Below are 22,317 nucleotides of genomic sequence, written 5' to 3' on the forward strand. Positions count from 1 at the left end.
TGACGACATTCATATTCATATGCTACAACATTTACATCAGTCAGCCCTTGCAGTCCTATTATGCCTTTTCAATATTATTTGGTCACAAGGAGTTCTTCCACAGCTGTGGAAATCTGCCATTGTTCTCCCTTTCCACAAACCAGATACTACAGGACATGAAGCCTCCCACTATCGTCCCATTGCTCTTACCATTGCAGTTTGCAAAGTGATGGAACGCCTGGTAAATAGACGTTTAGTGTGGTATTTAGAGACACACAACAGTCTCTACACTCGTCAATATGGCTTTCGTAAGGGCCGTTCTACCATAGACTCCTTACTACGCTTGGATACGTATGTTCGTAATGCCTTTGTGAATAACCACTCAGTTATTACCATATTTTTTGACCTTGAGAAGGCATATGACACAACTTGGAGGTAAAATATTTTGGCCGAAGCCCACTCCTTAGGCCTCTGAGGCAATCTACCATCCTTCCTCAAGAACTTTTCAACTGATAGACATTTCCATGTTCGGGTTAATAATGTGCTCTCCCCGGACTTTATCCAAGCTGAAGGTGTCCCCAGGGATGTGTTCTGAGCACAACACTTTTTCTCCTTGCTATAAATGATTTGGCCTCTAGTCTTCCATCAAATATTTGGTCATTACTATGTTGATGACTTCGCTATTGCCTGTGCAGGTGCTGACTGTGACCACATTACAGTTTCTCTCCAGCATGCGGTCGACCGTGTTTCCAATTGGGCCACCACACATGGGTTTAAATTTTCCAGTACCAAAACTCACCAAATTACTTTCACTAGACGCTCTGTCATCTCCGATCATCCTTTGTACCTCTATGGGTCCCGTATCCCTGAACGTGATACAGTCAGGTTTCTGGGCCTCCTCTTTGACCGTAGGTTATCCTGGAAACCTCACATTACCTCTCTGAAGGCAACTTGTCACAGCCAGCTGAACCTTCTTAAAACCCTTGCTCATCTTTCATGGGGAGCTGGTCGTCGAACTCTCCTTCGCCTACATTCCACCCTCATTTTATCGAAACTTGATTATGGTGACCAGATCTATTCAGCGGCCTCTCCTGCTACTCTCTCCAGCCTTAACCCCATTCATCACCAAGGATTACATTTATGCCTTGGTGCTTTTCGCTCTTCCCCTGTTGAGAGCCTCTATGCAGAAGCGAACGTTCCATCCTTATCCGATCGCCGTGATGCCCATTGCCTTCGCTACTATGTACGCTCTCATGATCTCCGCAATCCTTCCATTTATAGAATGGTCACCGATATTAGTGGACATTCTTTATTTGTTCGCCGCCCCTGTTTACTCCGTCCCTTCTCTCTGCACCTACATTCGCTCTTGTCTTCTCTTCAGTTACCACCTTTCTATGTTCATGTAGCATCTCACTTTTCCCTACCCCCTTGGGAAGTTCCAGCTGTTCGAGTCTGTTCTTTCTCTCTCCCTTGCTCGAAAGCCCAACTGTCTACGGTAGCTTCCCGCTCTCTTTTTCTTGACCACTTCCACTCTCATTCTCATGCCATTGATGGCTCTAAGTCTTCTGACGGCGTAGGATTCGCGGCAGTGTTTCAGGACAGTGTCGTACGAGGGCATTTACTATCTTCGGCTAGTACTTTTACTGCTGAATTGTATGCCATTCTTGCAGCACTTATCCATATTGCATCTATGCCTGTGTCATCATTTGTGGTTGTCTCAGACTCCCTTGGTGCTTTACAGGCTATACAGAAATTTGATACATCTCACCCCTTAGTCCTCCGTATCCAACTTTGGCTATGCCGCATCTTCACCAAGCATAAAGATATTGTTTTTTGTTGGGTCCCTGGTCATGTTGACGTACAGGGCAATGAACAGGCAGACACTGCTGCACGGTCAGCAGTGCATGACCTACCAGTTTCATATATAGGTATTCCATTTACAGACTATTTTGCTGCAATAGCTACCCACCTTCACACCCATTGGCAACAACGTTAGTCTACTATGCTCGGTAACAAACTTCAATCTATTAAACCGAGTATAGGTTACTGGCTGTCTTCTTGTCACCAGTGTCGAGGTTGGGAGACTACTCTCTCCCGTCTTCGCATTGGCCATACTCGTCTTACTCATGGATATCTCATGGAGAGGCGCCCTGCTCCTCTCTGTGAGAATTGTCAGGTTCCATTATCAGTCAGCCACATTCTGTTAGACTGCCCACTTTATCAACGAGCACGCAGAATTTACCTCCGTTGTCGTCTTTGCTCCGCTGCTCTCTCTTTACCTTCCCTTCTTGCTGATGGACCCACCTTCCACCCGGACTCTCTCATTGACTTTTTGACAACAACTGACTTCACAAACTCTGATACCTTCAGCCCTTTCTACCTCAATCTCTTGCTACCCTCTACCTCCGCACTATCCCCTGCCACGCTGTTTTCTGTAACCTACTGATCATCCCTTTCCCCTTCTGCCGCCCAATACCCTCGCTTCCTTCCCTACCCTGCAGCGCTGTATAGCCCTTGTGGCTTAGCGCTTATTTTTTATTATAATAATAATTCATCAAGGAAGATGCGTAAGTGCTGCATGTGTCATACTCATCATTTCGAAATATCAATGTAACATGAATTCACTCTACGACTCTCACCTTTGTACTAACGCTGCTCATTGTATTCACATTAAAAATAATGGTCCCGGCGAGATCCTCTCTGTGCTGCACTCTGTCACTGTTGGAGTAGCAGTGAGACGATAATGATGTCTTGTCTTAAGAGCTGCTTAATGAGCCGCTTAATGAGGCAGGAAGCAGCGGGGTTCAACAGAGAGCAGACTTCATTGTTTATAAGTGCTTAAATGAGGTGTGTGACCATATGTATAGCGATGACGACATGTGCGTGTGTGAGTAGTGTCGACACGTGTCTACCTAGAGGGTGTTCCGGGAGTCAACGCCCCCGCGGCCCAGTCCTTGACCAGGCCTCCTGCTGAATTACGGCATGATCAACCAGGCTGTTACTACCGGCCGCACGTTGTCCATCGTACGAGCCAGAGCCCGGCGCTGATCGGGTACTGACCTTCGGTATCAATCCAGCACCCTCTTGAAAGTAGCCAGGGTTCTATTGGTAATTCCCCTTATGCCTAATGGGAGGCTGTTGAACAGTTTTGGGCCCCGGATACTTATTTTGTTTTCTCATAGTGTACCAATGACTTCCCTACTTTTCATTGGGGGTATGTTGAACCGTTTGCCCAGTCTTTCTTTCATAGGGAGTGATATCTGTGAGCAGATTTGGGACTAGACCCTCTAAGATTTTCCAGGTGTAGATTCTGATGTATCTCTCTCGCCTTCCCTCCAGTCAGTGAGTACAGATCTAGTGACTCCAAGTGTTCCCAGTAATTAAGGTGCTTGACAGAACTTATGTGCAGTAAAGATTCTCTGTATATTTTCTAAGGATCATCATTGTCTTGGCATCCCTTGTTCTAAAGGTTCTCATTATCCTTCCTGTCATTTTCTTCGCAGCTGTGATAGTGACATCTGGAGGATGTTCTGGGGGTCAATGCTCCCGCGGCCCAGTCCTTGACCAGGATTCCTGGTGGATCACGGCCTGATCAACCAGGATGTTGCTGCTGGCCGCACGTAGTCCAGCTTATGCCTGGTGGGAGGCTGCTGAATAGTCTTGGGCCCCGGACACTTATTGCGTTTTCTGGGGGTATGCTGCACCGTCTGCCCAGTCTTTTGCTTTCGTAGGAAGAAATATTTGACTGGAGATTTGGGACCAGTGTATGGACGGATGTATGAACACAAGCGAATGTTATTATATGCAAGTAGAACACACACAATCTTGGAAGAACGCATGATCATTAAGTTTACGCACAGTTTAAATCATTGGCTCAAAAATCCAAGTCCAAGACTATATTGTCTAGAACACATGTATATTGCACTAGTGCGATTTATTATCGGGACTTCCCAAAAAAATACCTAAAAGTAGTTGCCTGGTTTTCCTTATTTTTCTTGTTTTTTTTTTCTCGTCCTCTAAACTTTCTTTTAACACTTGGAACGCCTCTCCGACCGACCTCTTATATTCAGTGTTAAATTACTGTACTGCTGAATTACTGTACTGTGGAGCGATTTATGCGATTATTGGCATGTGTGGGGAGTCGTCTGGTCACTGTTATGTAGTCCGTTCCTGAAATTTAATTTCATTGTTAATGGGTTTCACCAAATGAAAGCTTAGCATTCACTATGGGATGAATAAATTTTAATTTGCCAATTATATTTAATAAATTGGTTTCCATGCAATGACTAGAGAATGCCTCTTCTTATCGGCTTCAAACACTAAGCGCTGGTGTTTTGAATCTGAGCTGTGTAGATACCACTCTGCCAAATTATAGCATATTAGACTTCTTATCAAACAAGAAACTAATTAATTTTTATGCGATTGCAGAGAATATTTGTTATAGAACTGCAACACGAAAATTGAGTAACATTGAGAACTCGTGTTTTAAGGGCGTTTTAAAGTTTCGCAAGTTTAGTAAACCAGAGTCAGTCATACTGTCAGGTACAGTGTCCTGTCTGCCACCAACTTCACCCAAGGCTTTAGTTTATAACTTCACAGCGTCTTATCCGATCGGTTTCAAATTTCCAGCCCTGCTAAGGTATAACGAGTGAAAGCTTCGTGGAGCAATTCGAAAGCGCAGGCGCCCTCCGCTCAGTGCAGGCGCCCTCCGCTCAGTGCAGGCGCCCTCCGCTCAGTGCAGGCGCCCTCCGCTCAGTGCAGGCGCCCTCCACTCAGTGCAGGCGCCCTCCGCCCAGTGCAGGCGCCCTCCGCTCAGTGCAGGCGCCCTCCACTCAGTGCAGGCGCCCTCCGCTCTGTGCAGGCGCCCTCCGCTCAGTGCAGGCGCCCTCCGCTCAGTGCAGGCGCCCTCCGCTCAGTGCAGGCGCCCTCCGCTCAGTGCAGGCGCCCTCCGCTCAGTGCAGGCGCCCTCCGCTCAGTGCAGGCGCCCTCCGCTCAGTGCAGGCGCCCTCCACTCAGTGCAGGCGCCCTCCGCTCAGTGCAGGCGCCCTCCGCTCAGTGCAGGCGCCCTCCGCTCAGTGCAGGCGCCCTCCGCTCAGTGCAGGCGCCCTCCGCTCAGTGCAGGCGCCCTCCACTCAGTGCAGGCGCCCTCCGCCCAGTGCAGGCGCCCTCCGCTCAGTGCAGGCGCCCTCCACTCAGTGCAGGCGCCCTCCGCTCAGTGCAGGCGCCCTCCGCTCAGTGCAGGCGCCCTCCACTCAGTGCAGGCGCCCTCCGCTCAGTGCAGGCGCCCTCCGCTCAGCGAAGCCGCCCTCCGCTCAGTGCAGGCGCCCTCTGCTCAGTGCAGGCGCCCTCCGCTCAGCGCAGGCGCCCGCCGCTCCGTGCAGGCGCCCTCCGCTCAGCGAAGCCGCCCTCCGCTCAGTGCAGGCGCCCTCTGCTCAGTGCAGGCGCCCTCCGCTCATCGCAGGCGCCCTCCGCTCAGTGCAGGTGCCCTCCACTCAGTGCAAGTGCCCTCCGCTCAGTGCAGGCGCCCTCCACTCAGTGCAGGCGCCCTCTGCTCAGTGCAGGTGCCCTTCGCTCAGCGTAGGCGCCCTCCCCTCAGTGCAGGCGCCCTCCGCTCAGTGCAGGCGCCCTCTACTCAGTGCAGGCGCCCTCTGCTCAGTGCAGGTGCCCTCTGTTCAGTGTAGGTGCCATCTGCTCAGTGCAGGTGCCCTCCGCTCAGTGCAGGCGCCCTCCACTCAGTGCAGGCGCCCTCCACTCAGTGCAGGCGCCCTCTGCTCAGTGCAGGTGCCCTCTGCTCAGTGCAGGTGCCCTCTGCTCAGTGCAGGTGCCTTCCGCTCAGTGCAGGCGCCCTCTGCTCAGTGCAGGTGCCTTCCGCTCAGTGCAGGCGCCCTCTGCTCAATGCAGGCGCCCTCTGCTCAATGCAGGCGCCCTCCGCTCAGTGCAGGTGCCCTCCACTCAGTGCAGGCGCCCTCCGCTCAGTGCAGGCGCCCTCTGCTCAGTGCAGGCGCCCTCCGCTCAGTGCAGGCGCCCTCTGCTCAGTGCAGGCGCCCTCCGCTCAGTGCAGGTGCCCTCTGCTCAGTGCAGGTGCCCTCCAATCAGTGCAGGCGCCCTCTGCTCAGTGCAGGTGCCCTCCAATCAGTGCAGGCGCCCTCTGCTCAATGCAGGCGCCCTCCGCTCAGTGCAGGTGCCGTCCACTCAGTGCAGGCGCCCTCCACTCAGTGCAGGTGCCCTCCGCTCAGTGCAGGCGCCCTCTGCTCAGTGCAGGTGCCCTCCGCTCAGCGCAGGCGCCCTCCGCTCAGTGCAGATGCCCTCCGCTCAGCGCAGGCGCCCTCTGCTCAGTGCAGGTGCCCTCCGCTCAGTGCAGGCGCCCTCCGCTCAGTGCAGGCGCCCTCCGCTCATTGCCGGCGCCCTCCGCTCAGTGCAGGCGCCCTCCGCTCATTGCCGGCGCCCTCCGCTCAGTGCAGGTGCCCTCCGCTCAGTGCAGGCGCCCTCCGCTCAGTGCAGGCGCCCTCCGCTCAGTGCAGGCGCCCTCCGCTCAGTGCAGGCGCCCTCTGCTCAGTGCAGGCGCCCTCCGCTCAGTGCAGGCGCCCTCCGCTCAGTGCAGGCGCCCTCCGCTCAGTGCAGGTGCCCTCCGCTCAGTGCAGGCGCCCTCCGCTCAGTGCAGGCGCCCTCCGCTCAGTGCAGGCGCCCTCCGCTCAGTGCAGGCGCCCTCCGCTCAGTGCAGGTGCCCTCCGCTCAGTGCAGGCGCCCTCCGCTCAGTGCAGGCGCCCTCCGCTCAGTGCAGGCGCCCTCCGCTCAGTGCAGGCGCCCTCCGCTCAGTGCAGGCGCCCTCCGCTCAGTGCAGGCGCCCTCCGCTCAGTGCAGGCGCCCTCCGCTCAGTGCAGGCGCCCTCCGCTCAGTGCAGGCGCCCTCCGCTCAGTGCAGGCGCCCTCCGCTCAGTGCAGGCGCCCTCCGCTCAGTGCAGGCGCCCTCCGCTCAGTATCATGTAGATCATTCCCAACATTAGTTTCCAAGCGATAACTTATATCCCTTTGAAACAACTTTAAAGTCTCAACACTCCTGTACTGTACTCAGGAGAAAGTTAGTAGTGTTAGTATAATGTGTAGGTGACATTCTGCCATCTTTAATATATGAAAGGTACGGTACTACTTTGCGTAAGTGAAGTATGCTGTCTTAAGGGTTGCCTTGTGTGGGCCAGGAAATCTCTAATTAAGGAATTGGACTTATTCTCTTTATGTATACCTGCAGGTTATACCTGGAAGGTATAACCGGGCTTCGGGGGCGTTGACCCCCCCGTAGCCCGGTCCATGACCGGGCCTCGGGGGGCGTTGATCCCCACAAGGTAACGCTTCATCCTTACAATAAAACAAATATGAATGGCCTCAGTCTTAATTAAATGGCTGTTGCATCTTACAGATGGATGACTTTCTTTTGTCTTTGAAGTTTCAAGTTGATTTTAGGTTAAGTTTGAATGTATAAAAATTATTTAATAAATTGTTTCCCGTGAAACAACTAGAGAATATTTCTTCTAATGAGAAGTAAGTCACGGTATTTAACATGACTATCCTCTAAACCGCTGTAAAAATATCGTACGTTATGGACAATAAAACTTACGTATAAAACTTACTTTCCTACCTATGTACGTATAAAACTTGCTTTCCTACCATTGCACGTATAAAACTTACTTTCCTACCTATGTATGTATAAAACTTACTTTCCTATGTACGTAGAAAACTTACTTTCCTACCTATGTACGTATAAAACTTACTTCCTGCCTATGTACGTATAAAACTTACTTTCCTACGTACGTATAAAACTTACTGTCCTACCTATGAACGTGCCTAAACCATAAACGCTTGTTGATCTCAGAGAAAAGTTTGGATTGATTTTGGCCAATGTGCTACATCCCAATTTGCCTTTTTATGGAAGAAATTATCGTCCGATAATTCTGAGTGCCTCACTTGATGGGCATCAATCCTTCAATACTGATAATTTAATAATACAAATTCTGAGCAGATTCAAACTTGCTGTGATGGTATAATTTAGAACATTGGTCTGAGATAATAAAACAACTCTTCACCTTATATTCATAGCTGGTATTTTTAGTGGAAGATTTCAAATTCATTTTGGGGTGTGTATGTCTTAATTTAAAATACCAATTTTAGTAAAGAAATTGGGAAATTAATTTCCATATGAGAGATTGTGAATGGCTCTTTTGACTCACTTCAAATGTTCACTGCTAATATTTACCTGCATTAAAAACTTATGCCACAGACATTAATATTGCTATCGCGTGCCTTGAGGTAGAAGGGCCGTGGTAACGCAATATGGGGATAACTAACTTTCTCTGATCTTGCAGTGACAGAAATACATATTACTATTATATTCTTTGGAAACAGCTAATCCTGTAGGGGTCACACAGCACATAGGGAAATAAAAACTATCAAGCTTAATCAGAGGATGACATCAGCTCCAGTTGCTTGAACTAAAAGTCCCTCACCAGCATTAAGGTATCCCCCCTCTTGAATAGAATACTATCAATAAGATTTTAGCAACTTTTTGAAAAAATACAGCTTTATCAATGCCTGAGAGTACGTCAGGAAGGACAGAGCTTGGTTTCTGGCAGTTAGAGCCCCTCATGCAGGGGATTTTCTATCGTATGCCTCTAATTCTTCAACCCTCAGATTCATGTTGCCTTCGCTTTGCCGCCTTAATCATCACTAAACACAGGTGTATCTGTTGCAGTGCATCGGCAGACAGATCCCGATACAATGGCACCCTACATGACACCTTGCACGACACCCTGCACGACACCCTGCACGACACCCTGCATGACACCCTGCACGACACCCTGCACGACACCCTGCGTGGCACCCTGCATGACATCCTGCGTGACACCTTGTACGACACCTTGTGTGACACCCTGCATGACACCCTGCGTGGCATCCTGCATGGCACCCTGTATGGTACTCTGTGTAATCTGTATGACACCGTGTTGCACCCTGACTATCCTACATGACACCCTATAAGATTCCTTGTGTGGCACTCTGTATGTTGCTCTGAGTGGTTCCTTGTGTTGCACTTTGCGTGGCATTCTGCAAGGCCTCCTGCATGGTGCACTGTGTTGCAACATGAATGGTGCACTGTGTTGAAACCTGCATGGTGCACTATAGCAACGTGCATGGTGCACTGTGTTGCAACATGCGTGGTGCATTATATTGCAACAAGCATGATATTGGTCGATCAGTTACCCAAACTATTCCTGAATGCTTAGAATGAGTTCAGTGACCTTGGTCTTGGGTACGTAAACATGCCAGTTATTTCTACAATTTGGTCCTTGTTACTGTACACAAGTGTTGAAAATTTGATGCTAATTGGATGAAGCGTTCTCAGGCTACGAGAAAAATAAAATAAAAAATTAGAAAGAAAACAAGAAAAGAAAGAATTCAGGGAATCTGTTAAGGTACCCTTCGGGGATATCTAATAAGCTCTGTGGAAATCGGAGAGAAAATGTGGAAGTTTTTAGTGTTGTTCAATCAGCAGAGAACATGTTCGACCAATCACGTCATGTCATATGTCATGTCCTCTTAGTGGCAGTGCGTTGCATGGCATTTTCTACTTTCGGACGTGCTAAGTTTATTCAGGTATACAAAAATAAAGTTACATAAATTTTCATACATAGCAGCATATGTGTAGAGAACCTGGGATAACCCAAAAAAGTCAGAGTGACTTATTTCCATTGGAGTCCTTTGTGCTCAAGTGTGTCAGTGTCCATAATGCAAGAAAAACATCATTTGATACCGCAGAGTGCGTTGAAAACACGATACCAGTGAAGAAAATGCTCAGCGGGATTGCGCTAGTGGTATTTATTTATTTATTTATTTATTTATTTGAACATGATACAGAGAAGTAAAAAAGGAATACAGTAAAGTGCAGCATGCCAAATCCCCTTGTATGCATAGCATTATGGGCAGGTTTAAAATTAACTTAAGATTAACATTTCTGAGGTGCAATTATGAGAAACATTTATGAGATACAATTTATATGATAAAATTATTCAGTATTTATTTGGTTGTGAGTGAGTAAGTGATTTTTGAGAAGAGACTTGAATTTATAAACAGTGTTTCTTTTATATTTACAGGTAATGAATTCCAGATTTTAGGGTCTTTTATGTGCATTGAGTTTTTGCATAGCGTGAGATGGACACGAGGAACATCAAAGAGTGATCTGTGCCTTGTGTTATGGTCATGCGTTCTGTTGAGGTTGGTAAGGAGATGTTAGAGGGGAGGGTTTATGTCAGAGTTAAGTGTTCTATGTATGTAGTAGGTGCAGTAATAAGTATGGATGTTTTGTATTGTGAGTAGGTTTAGAGTTTTGCATATTGGTGGAGTGTGCTGCCTGTAGTAGGAATTTGTTATCATTCTGACTGCAGCCTTTTGTTGGGTAATTAGTGGTCTGAGATGGTTTATTGTTGTTGAGCCCCATGCACAAATTCCATAGGTGAGATAGGGGTAAATAAGTGAGTGATATAGGGCCAGGAGGGCTGACTGTGGAACATAGTACCCTATCTTCTATAGTATGCCTACGGTCTTGGAATTTTTTTTGGAAATTTGTTGTATATGTGTTTGAAATTTGAGTCTATTATCAAGGTGGATTCCTAGGAATTTTCCCTCTGTGAGCTTTGTGATAGGTGATCCGTTTATCATTATGTTAAGAGGGACGTCTGTAGCTCTGTTACCAAACTGAATGAAGTAGGTTTTGTCAATGTTTAGGTCACAGACCCTGAGCTGCTTTGGGGATTAGCGTGGACGGTTACAAAGCATGGCTTGCTTCTGCAGTGTTTTAAAAACTGAGTTTGGAGAGTTGAAGGAGGAGGTCTTGCTTCTCCAGGAGGAGATTAGGAGGCTGAAGGTCCACCTCAATGGGCCTGGGAGAGAGTGTGAGGTGGTTGGAGATGTGGGGAATGAGGCTTCTAGCAGTGAGGTGCAGTCTGTCTCTCCCCAGTCCCGGGGAAATGATATTGGGAAGGGGAGGAGAGAAGAGCCTAGATAAGTACAGGTCATTATAGATTTTTTTAAGTTTAAGGGAGGATCCCAACCCTATTTTAGCATCTGCCAAAGGGGGAAAATGAAGGTTTTCTTTGGCAATTGGAAATTGCTGGTTGACAGATACTTTTTGGGAACCCGCAATCCCATTCAATTACAAATGGGAAAAACTTTTTTGGGAAAATGAATTTTTGGGTAAAAGGGGTGGGGGTTTATCTTTTGGGGCAGGGGGGGGTGGGACTTGCAAAACTGATTGAAAGGCCATTGGGGAAATGCCAGATTTTAAACTGATGGAAGATAGAGGTATGGGGGGTGGGAAACAAGCAAGGGGAACACTAGGGGGTTTGGGAAAAAGTAAATGATAAAAGGATTTTAGCATGAAGTTATAACAAAGACAATAGAACAGCTAAAAACAAAGGGGGACAGCAGAGGGCAGCAAGGGACTAGTCTTCTTAAGGCTTACTATACTAATAGCAGGAGTGTTAGAAATAAGATAGATGAGCTAAGATTAATTGCAAGTGCAGGAAACATAGATATTATTGCTATGACAGAGACCCGGCTCAATCTGAAAGATAGAGAGAGATGTCATCTGAATGTCACATACAAGGCTATAAATATTCACTGACAAACACAGGAAAGGTAGAGAAGATGTACGTCAGAGACACCAATTGTTGTGTTAGACAAGATATTAAATTAGAAGTACAACACTAAATTTGTTTATTACAGCTCGAGGTCGAGAAAACTAATTTTGGTGATTTACAGGCCCAATCTTGATAGGGAGTGCAGTAAACTTCTATGGGACGAAATTCAAGTATCACATACGAAAATGTTGTGCCAACAGATTTATCCATAGGATTGACTAACATAAATGGCTAATTCTGATAACAATCTAGGATTGTTTTAAACAGTTTGATAATGCAACTAAATAATCCTGACTAATTTGCAGATAACACCAACTGTCAAGACTGAAAGTTTAATGATGAGTCAGAGATATTACAAACACATTTATATACAGAATCTAATACTTAGCAGTTTAAGATCTCATCCGATCTGATTACTAGCAGACTATAACATCAGAGGTAGCTGAACTGAACATCCATAGGGCAGTGTGGTATGTCACTACATGATACTGTAGATAATAAAGCCTGCATTGTTCTACTGAAATTATCTAAACAAAGTCTATTTTAACAAAATGATCCAAATGATGAATTAGTAGATTAAATATCCATTGGTTTGTGAGAGATATAGATAACCAAAAGAGAAAGAGGCAATTAAGAAATCGATATTCAGTTAGTATAGAGAAATAAAAAAGGGAATTAGAAATACAAAGATTGCAGGTTGTGTTGCAAGAGAATCGAAGACTAACCCAAAAGGATTCTTTTCAGGTATACAGAAGTAAGATCAGGCAAGATAGGCCCACTCAAAGTTCTCACAGTCAATGAGCAGTGATAAGGAAAGGGGCAGAATTTTTGTCACATACTTCCTCTCAGTTTTTACTACACAGGAGGATACTTGGGGTATAATCTATAATGACAACATGAGGAACAGGACGATACAAACTGTGCACTATTAGGGTCACAGATGAAAGTGGTCCTTAGGCAAATAGATAAATTAAACTCTAATAAATCCTCAGGCCCCATGAACTGTATGCAAGGGTCTCTAAAGGAAATGTAAAGAGGAGCTGAAAATACCTTTGGCTAATCTTTTCAACATATCACTACAAACTGGCATGGTACAGATAAGTGAAATGGCAAATGACACCTATTTTCAAAAGAGTGTGACAGGTCCTTAGCTTTTAACCATAGACCAATAAGCCTAACCTCCATAGTGTGGGAAAATTTATGAATCAATAATTGCTGAGGTGAATTGCAGCCACCTTGAAAAGGCAACTATCTCAATCGAATCTCAGCATGTATTTGCTGTGAAAGGGACGTTCTGCCTTTTACGAATTTATTAACTTTTTCACTAAGGTATTTGAGGAGGTAGATCTGCAGTAACGAATATGATATTGTGTATATGGACTTCAGTAAGGCTTTTTATTGAAAATCCCACATCAGAGACTCATTATGGAAAATTAAAGCATGAATAGGAGGAGAAATTCTTCTTCCTGATAGAGGCATGGTTGGACAACAGGCAAAGAGAGTTTGCATAAATGAGAAATCAGAGTAAAGCGTCACGAGCGGGTGTTCCACAGGGTCAGCAAGGCCTCTGCCGTTCACAACGCACACAAACGATATAGATGAAAGAGCGACATCGGCAAGCTACTGCCGATGACACCAAAATAGGCCGTCGAATTCATTCTGGACGAGGAGAATGATAATCAGAAGACTGAATAGACTGATGCAGTGGTCGGAGAAGTGGTGATGCAGTTTAATATAGACAAATGCAAAGTTCTAAATGTTGACAGACAACAACCATGCCACATATATAAACTAAATAATGTAGATCTTAATATTTAATGGATTATTGCGAAAAAGATTTTAGGAGTTCTGGTTAGCAGAATCACAAACCAAGACAACAGTACAGTGCTCAATAGCTATTATGAATCTCGCCTACATCAAGCAGCTATAAATAATAGAGTCCTCAGGCTGTTCTTCAACTCTATACATCCTTGGTTAGGGCCTCACTTAGATTATATATATAGTTTGGTCACTGTATTACTAGAATGACATAAATTCTCTGGAAAATGTACAAAGGAGGATGACAAAGATGATCCCATGTATCAGAAACCTTCCCTATGAGTGAAGTAGATCATAGTCTGAAACTGGGTAATTCCCAGAAAGACGAGAATTAGGGGGGATATGATTGAGGTTTATATGGAATATATGGAATAGTCAAGGGGATGGGCAGGCTGATAATATCTAGCCCCAGACAGGACTCAGCAATGGTTTAAGTTGGAAAATCTAGATTCAGGAGGGATATAGAAGTGCACTGTCTGGTAACAGAGTTGTGATGAGTGGAACAAACTCCCGGCACCGCAGTAGAGGCCAGAACGCGTGAGCCAAAACAGGTTGGATAAACATGAGTAGATGTGGGTGGGTGTGAGTTAGACCTGATAGCTTGTGCTAAGGGGTCGGTTGCCGTGTTCCTCCCTTGAGTCAATGTGACCTGACCTGACTGGGTTGGGTGCATTGGCTTGCCAGGGGACTTGGACCTGCCTCGCATGGGCCAGTAGGCCTTCTGCAGTGTTCCTTCGTTCTTATGTTCTTAGAGTAAGTTTGTTAGCCCTCATCCAGGTAGATATTTTTGTAATTCGGTATTTACAGTATTGGCTAGCATGACTGGACTCGGGGGGGAGTAGACGTATGTAGTGTCATCTGCAAACAGTGTGGGTTTGAGTAGTTGCGATGCATTTGGTAGGTCATTTATTATATGAAAAGAAAGAGCCAAAGGACACTTCCTGTAGGACACCAACTGTAATTTGAGCGGAAGAGTTTGCCCCCATTTGTTTTTCACATATTGGCTTCTCTTGCTGAGGTAAGACTTGAGGTAGTTGAGGAGTGCCCTCTTATACCATAGTGCGACAATTTTATGTGGAGCAACCGGGTCAACTGTATCAAAGCTTTACGTAAGTCAATGAAGATCCCCAGTGGGACTTCTTTTTTCTCGATTGCAGTGTATATATGTTCTAGCATGTGTATAATAGCATCATTAGCATTTTTAATAGGCCTGAACCCAAACTGACAGGGGTTGAGTATGTTGTGGGAGATGAGGTAGGAATAGATTCGCTTGTGAATTAATTTTTCGAAGATTTTAGAAAGAGGGTGTAAGTTAGATATTGGCCTATAGTTATTCAAGTCTGGTCTTCTTTATGGATCGCGGTGACCCTTGTTATTTTGAGAACTGTAGGGAAGGTAGAGGATTCAATGATTGAGTGTTGCAATGATTGGTGATAGCACTTGTGACGCTTTTTTGTATATAAGGGGTGGTAAGGTATATAAATCTCCTGTCTTGTTTTTTGGTGTGTTGATAATAAGGGAGACTTCAGTTGGGTTAGTCGGAGCTAGGAACAGTGTGTTGGGGTAGTTGCCAGTGAGGTAGTCATTGGGTGGGGTATCCGAGCTTGGGATTTTATTGGCAAGGTTTTTTCCTTTAGTGGAGAAGAAATTATTGAGTCTGTTTGCTGTTTCAGTTGGTGGGAGTTGGGGTTCATCTGATTTTGTTAATTTAATTTCGGTATTTCGTGATATCTTTTTTGTTCCTAGAATTTCTGACAGGGTTTTCCAGGTCTTTTTTATATCACCTCGTAAGTTGGATAATCTGTTCTCATAATAAAATTTTTTAGCCCTTCTTATCAGGCTGGTTAGGGCTGACGAGTAACGTTTTGTTTGGTCTCTGGTTATGTGACCTATTCTGTACTGTTTTTCATATAGGTGCTTTGTATTTATGGATTTGAGGATGCTGGGTGTTAGCCAGGGGCTGTTCAGTTTCTTAGCTGTCATCTGTTTAGTTTTTTAGGGCAGTGCTTATTATAGAGGTGTTGGGTCTTTTTTAGAAAATTATTGATACATTCATCAATATCTGTATAGATTTCTAGCTCAGTGTGCCAGTCAATGTTCGTCACTGCTGCTATGAAGTTATTAATGGCTGCCTCACTGAGAAGTCTGAAAGTGATTTTAGTAGTGTCATGGGGTAATTTGCCAAGAATTGTAATGAGGAAGGTAGGGTAGTGGTCTGTGGCATTATCTGCGATTATGCCTGATTTTAAAGGGGATATTGTGTTGGTCGAGATGTGGTCTAGTAGGGAAACACTAGTCTCTGTAACGCTTGTAGATTTTGTTACTGTTGGTAGCAGCATACAGTTGCTCATTGAGTTTGTGAATTCAGTAACGTGTGGGTCCTGGTCTTGCAGGAGATTTATATTGAAGTCACCTGAGAGTAGCAAGTGATCTTTGTTCATGCGTGCATCAGTTATCATACTTCCTAGATTATCACTAAAACGGCTAATGTTTGACTGTGGTACTGTGTAAATGTTTATCACTCTGAGAGATTTTTGTAGGTATTTGGATTTGAATTTAGCTATTATATATTCCCCATGTTCATCCCTTGTGCAAGTATTAGTGATACATTCTAGTTGGTCTGAGTAGTATATAGCTGTGCCACCCCCTTGTTGGTCTGGCCTACAGTTGTGTATGGCTGTGTAACCAGGAATAGCATAGACACCTGTAGTATCAGGCTTTACCCAGGTTTCAGTGAGAGTAATGATGGATATACTGGCATGCAGGGAATTTAGTAATGCTATGAGGTCATCGTAATGTTTGCATAAAGATCTGATATTGTAGTTAAAGACAGTCATGTTGTTGTTGGCTCTGAGAAGTGCCTTTGATTGTTCTGCAGTGTAGTAATTACAGTAACTGTTTGATTCATTTAAGTCATTAAATAAGAGGTTGGTATCAGGATCAATGCTTGTAATCATAAGATTTATAGTGAATCTATAGTTAGAATTAAGTATAAGGCAAAGTAAATATTCTTAAGCTATAAAATAGCACATGAATTATTTTAACAAATGTAAAAAATATGAGCTAAGGTAGTTCTTTAAAGCTAATATAAACGAGACAATATAAAAGGGACTAAAATAATTTGTGGTGAACAAATAAAGTGGTAATCAAATAAGTGAGCTAGGAAATATAATGGCAAAATAGTTAACTTATTACACTTTAGCACCTGAGAATAGCAAAAATACAAATTACAAATAGCACCAGACTCACTCTTGTTCTTGCACTAAGGTCTAATATAATGAATTTGGTGTTGTCAATGTATTGAGCTAGAATGAGCTAAAGTACAACTAGGTATAAACTAATAATATAAAAATACCAATTAAAATGGTTCAAGACTCACTTACAATTGCACTGAGGTCTGATATAAGTTAACAAGAATTAGAGTATAACTAGATTTAGATTTACAAGATAAAAATTCACAAAATAAAGTACCAAAAGAACAATAAGTAAAAAATTAAAAAAGGCAAAGACTTGGTTATAATATGATAGTATGATGGTACAAAGGATAATATAAAGGTTGGAGTTGAATATACAAACTTGAAAATTTGGCAACAAAAGGTTAAGTATAAAATACTGATTAATATACAAAAGTAAAATTGGCTGATAGTAAATATGGTGTTTTATAAAATTTTAGTAAGTAATAATGATTACAAAAAAATAATTAATAAAAACAAAATGAAAAAAAAAGAAATGTTTATTTAGTATTAAATCTTAAGAAGCGTTATTTGGATTCAATATTGCACTGGTAGTTATACTAGAGGTTACTTGGCAGTACAAGGTATTTAAGAGTACTCTAAGAGAGTAAATGTGGTATTAAAACAGGTTATGGTAATTGAACAAGTAATGGTAATTAAAATAATGTCAAAAATGTTAAGTAAATTGTACTGATAGTAAAAATGGTATTAATAGTAAATTTAGTAAGTAATAACAATTAATAGTTTTAAAGAAATATGAGGTTGTAATATGGACAGAGAAAGTATTAATTAAGCAAATATTTAAACAAATAATAGTAATTAAGAAAATTACATAAGGTGACTTATACTTACTAGTAAAAACACATTAATGAGGTAGTTGATTTTTTGATTACTAAGAGATTGTACTATGAAATTTGAACAATAATGGAGCAAAAGATACACTACGCTACGTAGGCTTTTAGGTTGGACATTGTTTAGTTGTTCTCTGTAAGGTTAGTATCCCTGAGAAATCGTGATAGATCATTCTCGTTCGTGATTGTGTACAGTTGACCTACATTTGTTTTCCTAACTAGAATTTTCCCATCCCGTGTGAAGCATTGGTGTATTGTGTCATTATTCTCCCGCTTAAGTTTTCTGACTCTATACAGGAGGTTCTGACGTTTTTTGGCGAGACACTCGTTTATGTATACTTCTTTCTTTACTTTAATAGATGCAATTATTAAGTCTTTTTTTCCTGTCATGTGAGTGGAATCTAAGCATAACACTTTTTCTACCATGGGATCCTAGTAACCTGGCTTCCTTTATTTCTGACTGGTACTGTAACTTTTGTTTGGTCCTTTATGATCTGGAGAGTAATTTCTTTACTGTTCGTTTGGTTCATATCACTGGGAAAAAGTGGACTGTTAACTATTACTGCGTCCGATAGTTTTTCTTGCTCAGTTTTATCTTCTTGGAGAGCAAAGTAGTCACTGAACTGGTTATCCAAGTTGTTCTTCCATTCTTTTACTGCTTCCTCAACCTTGGTATTAAGAGATATTATTTGTTGAGTATGGCTATCTATGACTGTTTGGATGGTCTTGTCACAGTTACTCATTCCTGGTGTTGATAACTTTTGTTCAAGACTGAGGATTTTGTGCTCGAGTTGTGTCATCCTGGTGTCTTGTTTTGTTAGTGTCTCTCGAAGATTCATATTTTCAATAACTAAGGTGAAGATGCATGACTTTAGGGTATCTGGATCATTGGTCATACCTGAGAGACTACTTGGTAGGTTGAATCTGGGAAAGAGGGAAGTTGATGGGGTGGAGGCAGCCATGTTTGATGTTATTGTTGTGGTGTCCTGGACGGTGGTGAGAGGGCTTGTAGCTGAGCCGGCGTCGTCCTGGGTACACTTGTTGAATAGTTGATTTTTCGGTGTTCTCTTGTTGGCCTTGGTGTTGTTTCCTCTGAGATTGCGCCTCATAATACTTCAAGAATAGTTGTAGTTAAGAGAAAGGTGTAGTTATATAAAGCTTAGGGTTTCGTTATTCAGCTGGCAGCGGGGTGTTGTTTTGGGTTTGAGGGCAGTCTTCCTTTGATCTCTATGATTTTCGATTTGTAGGTTTCACTGTTGATAATCTTTGGTCATTCTGGGTGCTACGTTGGGTAGCGCAGTTTGCTTGCAACTAGGTCATCATAGGAGCATTGGTGGCTCTGGTTGATGGAGAAAAGTACGGAGCTTGGAGGTCGTTGCTGCTGCTGCCGCTGCAGCGTATGTAACGTCTGGTATGGTATGTAACGTCTCCTTATGATGTAGTTAGTTTGTTGTGGGTGTGCTAAGACCAATGAATTTGTTCTTTAGCATGAATGGTCTGTATCTAGAGAAACGTTTAGAAAAGACTTAATTTTAAATGAGTTCCTCCTAACTGACCAGTTTTACTCACACACACAAAGGTGCAGGGAGGCAAAAACCAAGTGTGCTAGGAAATGGAAGAAATATAGAAGGCAATAAACCCACGAGAAGAAGGAGAGCAGTCGCAGAGCCAGAAATGAATATGCACAGATAAGAAGGGAGACTCAACGACATAGCAGCGAAAGCCAAATCTGACCCGAAGCTGTTATACAGCCACATCAGGAGGAAAACAACAGTCAAGGATCAAGTAATCAGGATAAGGAAGGAAGGAGGAGAGACAACAAGAAATGACCGTAGAGTATGTGAGGAACTCAACAAGAGATTCAAAGAAGTGTTCACAGAGGAGACAGAAGGGGCTCCAGAAAGACGGAGAGGTGGGGTACACCACCAAGTGCTGGACACAGTATACACAACCGAAGAAGTGAAAAGGCTTCTGAGTGAGCTAGATACCTCAAAAGCAATGAGGCCGAATAACATCTCTCCATGGGTCCTGAGAGAGGGAGCAGAGGCGCTGTGTGTACCCCTAACAACAATATTCAATACATCTATCGAAACAGGGAGATTGCCTGAGGCATGGAAGACAGCAAATATAGTCCCAATCTTTAAAAAAGAAGACAGACATGAAGCACTAAACTATAGACCAGTGTCACTGACATGTATAGTATGCAAAGTCATGGAGAAGATTATCAGGAGAAGAGTGGTGGAACACCTAGAAAGGAATGATCTCATCAACAGCAGCCAACATTGTTTCAATGACGGGAAATCCTGTGTCACAAACCTACTGGAGTTCTATGACAGGGTGACAGCAGTAAGACGAGAGAGAGAGAGAGGGGTGGGTGGATTGCATTTTCTTGGACGGCAAGAAGGCGTTTGACACAGTTCCACACAAGAGATTAGTGCAAAAACTGGAGGACCAAGCAGGGATAACAGGGAATACTTGTCAGGAAGACAGCAGCGAGTCATGGTACGTGGTGAGGTGCCAGAGTGGGTGCCTGTGACCAGCGGGGTCCCACAGGGGTCAGTCCTAGGACCAGTGCTGTTTCTGGTATTTGTGAACGACATGACGGAAGGAATAGACTCCGAAATGTCCCTGTTTGCAGATGACATAAAGTTGATGAGAAGAATTCATTCGATTGAAGACCAGGCAGAACTACAAAGGGATCTGGACAGGCTGCAGACCTGGTCCAGCAATTGGCTCCTGGAGTTCAACCCCACCAAGTGCAAAGTCATGAAGATTGGGGAAGGGCAAAGAAGACTGCAGACAGAGTACAGCCTAGGGGGCCAGAGACTACAAACCTCACTCAAGGAAAAAGATCTTGGGGTGAGTATAACACCAGGCACATCTCCTGAAGCGCACATCAACCAAATAACTGCTGCAGCATATGGGCGCCTAGCAAACCTCAGAACAGCATTCCGACATCTTAATAAGGAATCGTTCAGGACCCTGTACACCGTGTACGTTAGGCCCATATTGGAGTATGCGGCACCAGTTTGGAACCCACACCTAGCCAAGCACGTAAAGAAACTATAGAAAGTGCAAAGGTTTGCAACAAGACTGGTCCCAGAGCTAAAGAGTATGTCCTACGAGGAGAGGTTAAGGGAAATCGACCTAACGACACCGGATGTTACGATATGGAGTGTATAACATTGGGATTACTGATCCTTGATGGGGTATCAGTTAGTAGGTTGGCCATTGTATAGGGGGAACTCCATAGCAACAAGGTTTTAGTGCAGCCAATATAGCCTTTTTAAAAGGACTTTCTTTGTTAACCTTCTGTAGGATGGCCAAAACTCAAATAAAATCCGTGTCTTTAATAACAATAAAACTTACATAGGATCTTCATATACCTATGAACTATATCTTAATTAAAATAGAGCACTAAAATTACTTTCTCCTTTAAACATAAAGGATACTATTATATATATGCAGCTATTGTTACGACACGAGTCTACTAGGAAACAATTCCAAGTAGTAGAGTTAGGCAATCAATCTGTTGCTAAAATACGATTTTAGGTAATATGATCAGTGAACTCTTAGAAATCAGGCTAGAAGTGGGAGTACTAGTCAGAGTGAACGTGGAAACCTACTAAGAGCAGGGGTAGTGAACCTGCTCTGAGCGAGGGCGGTGAACCTACTCCCGGTACCACTGAGTGGTAAGCCGACGTCAGGTTGGTCACGTGACTGAAGGACTAACAAAACATAATATAATACAATATTAGCATTAATATTAGCCTTAACATATATATTACAAAATAAAGGAGCATATCCTATTATAAAATATAACTGGTATGGCCATACTCGTAACACTGGAGGACAGGAGAGATAGGGGGGACATGATAACGACATACAAAATATTGAGAGGAGTTGACAAGGTGGACAAAAACAGAATGTTCCAGAGATGGGACACAGCAACAAGGGGACACAGTTGGAAGTTGAAGACACAGATGAATCACAAGGATGTTAGGAAGTATTTCTTCAGTCACAGAGTAATCAGGAAGTGGAATAGTTTAAGAAGCGATGTAGTGGAGGCAGGATCCATACATAGCTTTAAGCAGAGGTATGATAAAGCTCACGGCTCAGGGAGAGTGACCTAGTAGCGACGAGTGAAGAGGCCGGGCCAGGAGCTAGGACTCGACCCCTGCAACCTCAACTAGGTGAGTACAACTAGGCGAGTACACACACACACACACACACACACACACACACACACACACACACACACACACACACAAGGTAACAGAAGTAAGACACACACAAGGTAACAGAAGTAAGACACGAGAGAGAGGGGTGGGTTGATTGCGTTTTCCTAGACTGCAGGAAGGCCTTTGACACAGTTCCCCACAAGAGATTAGTGCAGAAGCTGGAGGATCAGGCGCATGTAACAGGAAGGGCACTGCAATGGATCAGGGAATACCTGACAGGGAGGCAGCAACGAGTCATGGTATGTGAAAAGGTATCACAGTGGGCGCGTGTGACGAGCGGGGTCCCACAGGGGTCAGTTCTAGGACCAGTGCTATTTTTGATTTATGCGAACGACATGATGGAAGGAATAGACTCTGAAGTGTCCCTATTCGCAGATGATGTGAAGTTGATGAGAAGAATTAAATCGGATGAGGATGAGGCAGAACTGCAAAGAGACCTGGACAGGCTGGACATGTGGTCCAGAAACTGGCTTCTCGAATTCAATCCTGCCAAACGCAAAGTCATGAAGATT

Source organism: Cherax quadricarinatus, chromosome 16 (genome assembly GCF_038502225.1).
Source record: "Cherax quadricarinatus isolate ZL_2023a chromosome 16, ASM3850222v1, whole genome shotgun sequence".
Lineage (NCBI taxonomy): Eukaryota > Metazoa > Arthropoda > Malacostraca > Decapoda > Parastacidae > Cherax > Cherax quadricarinatus.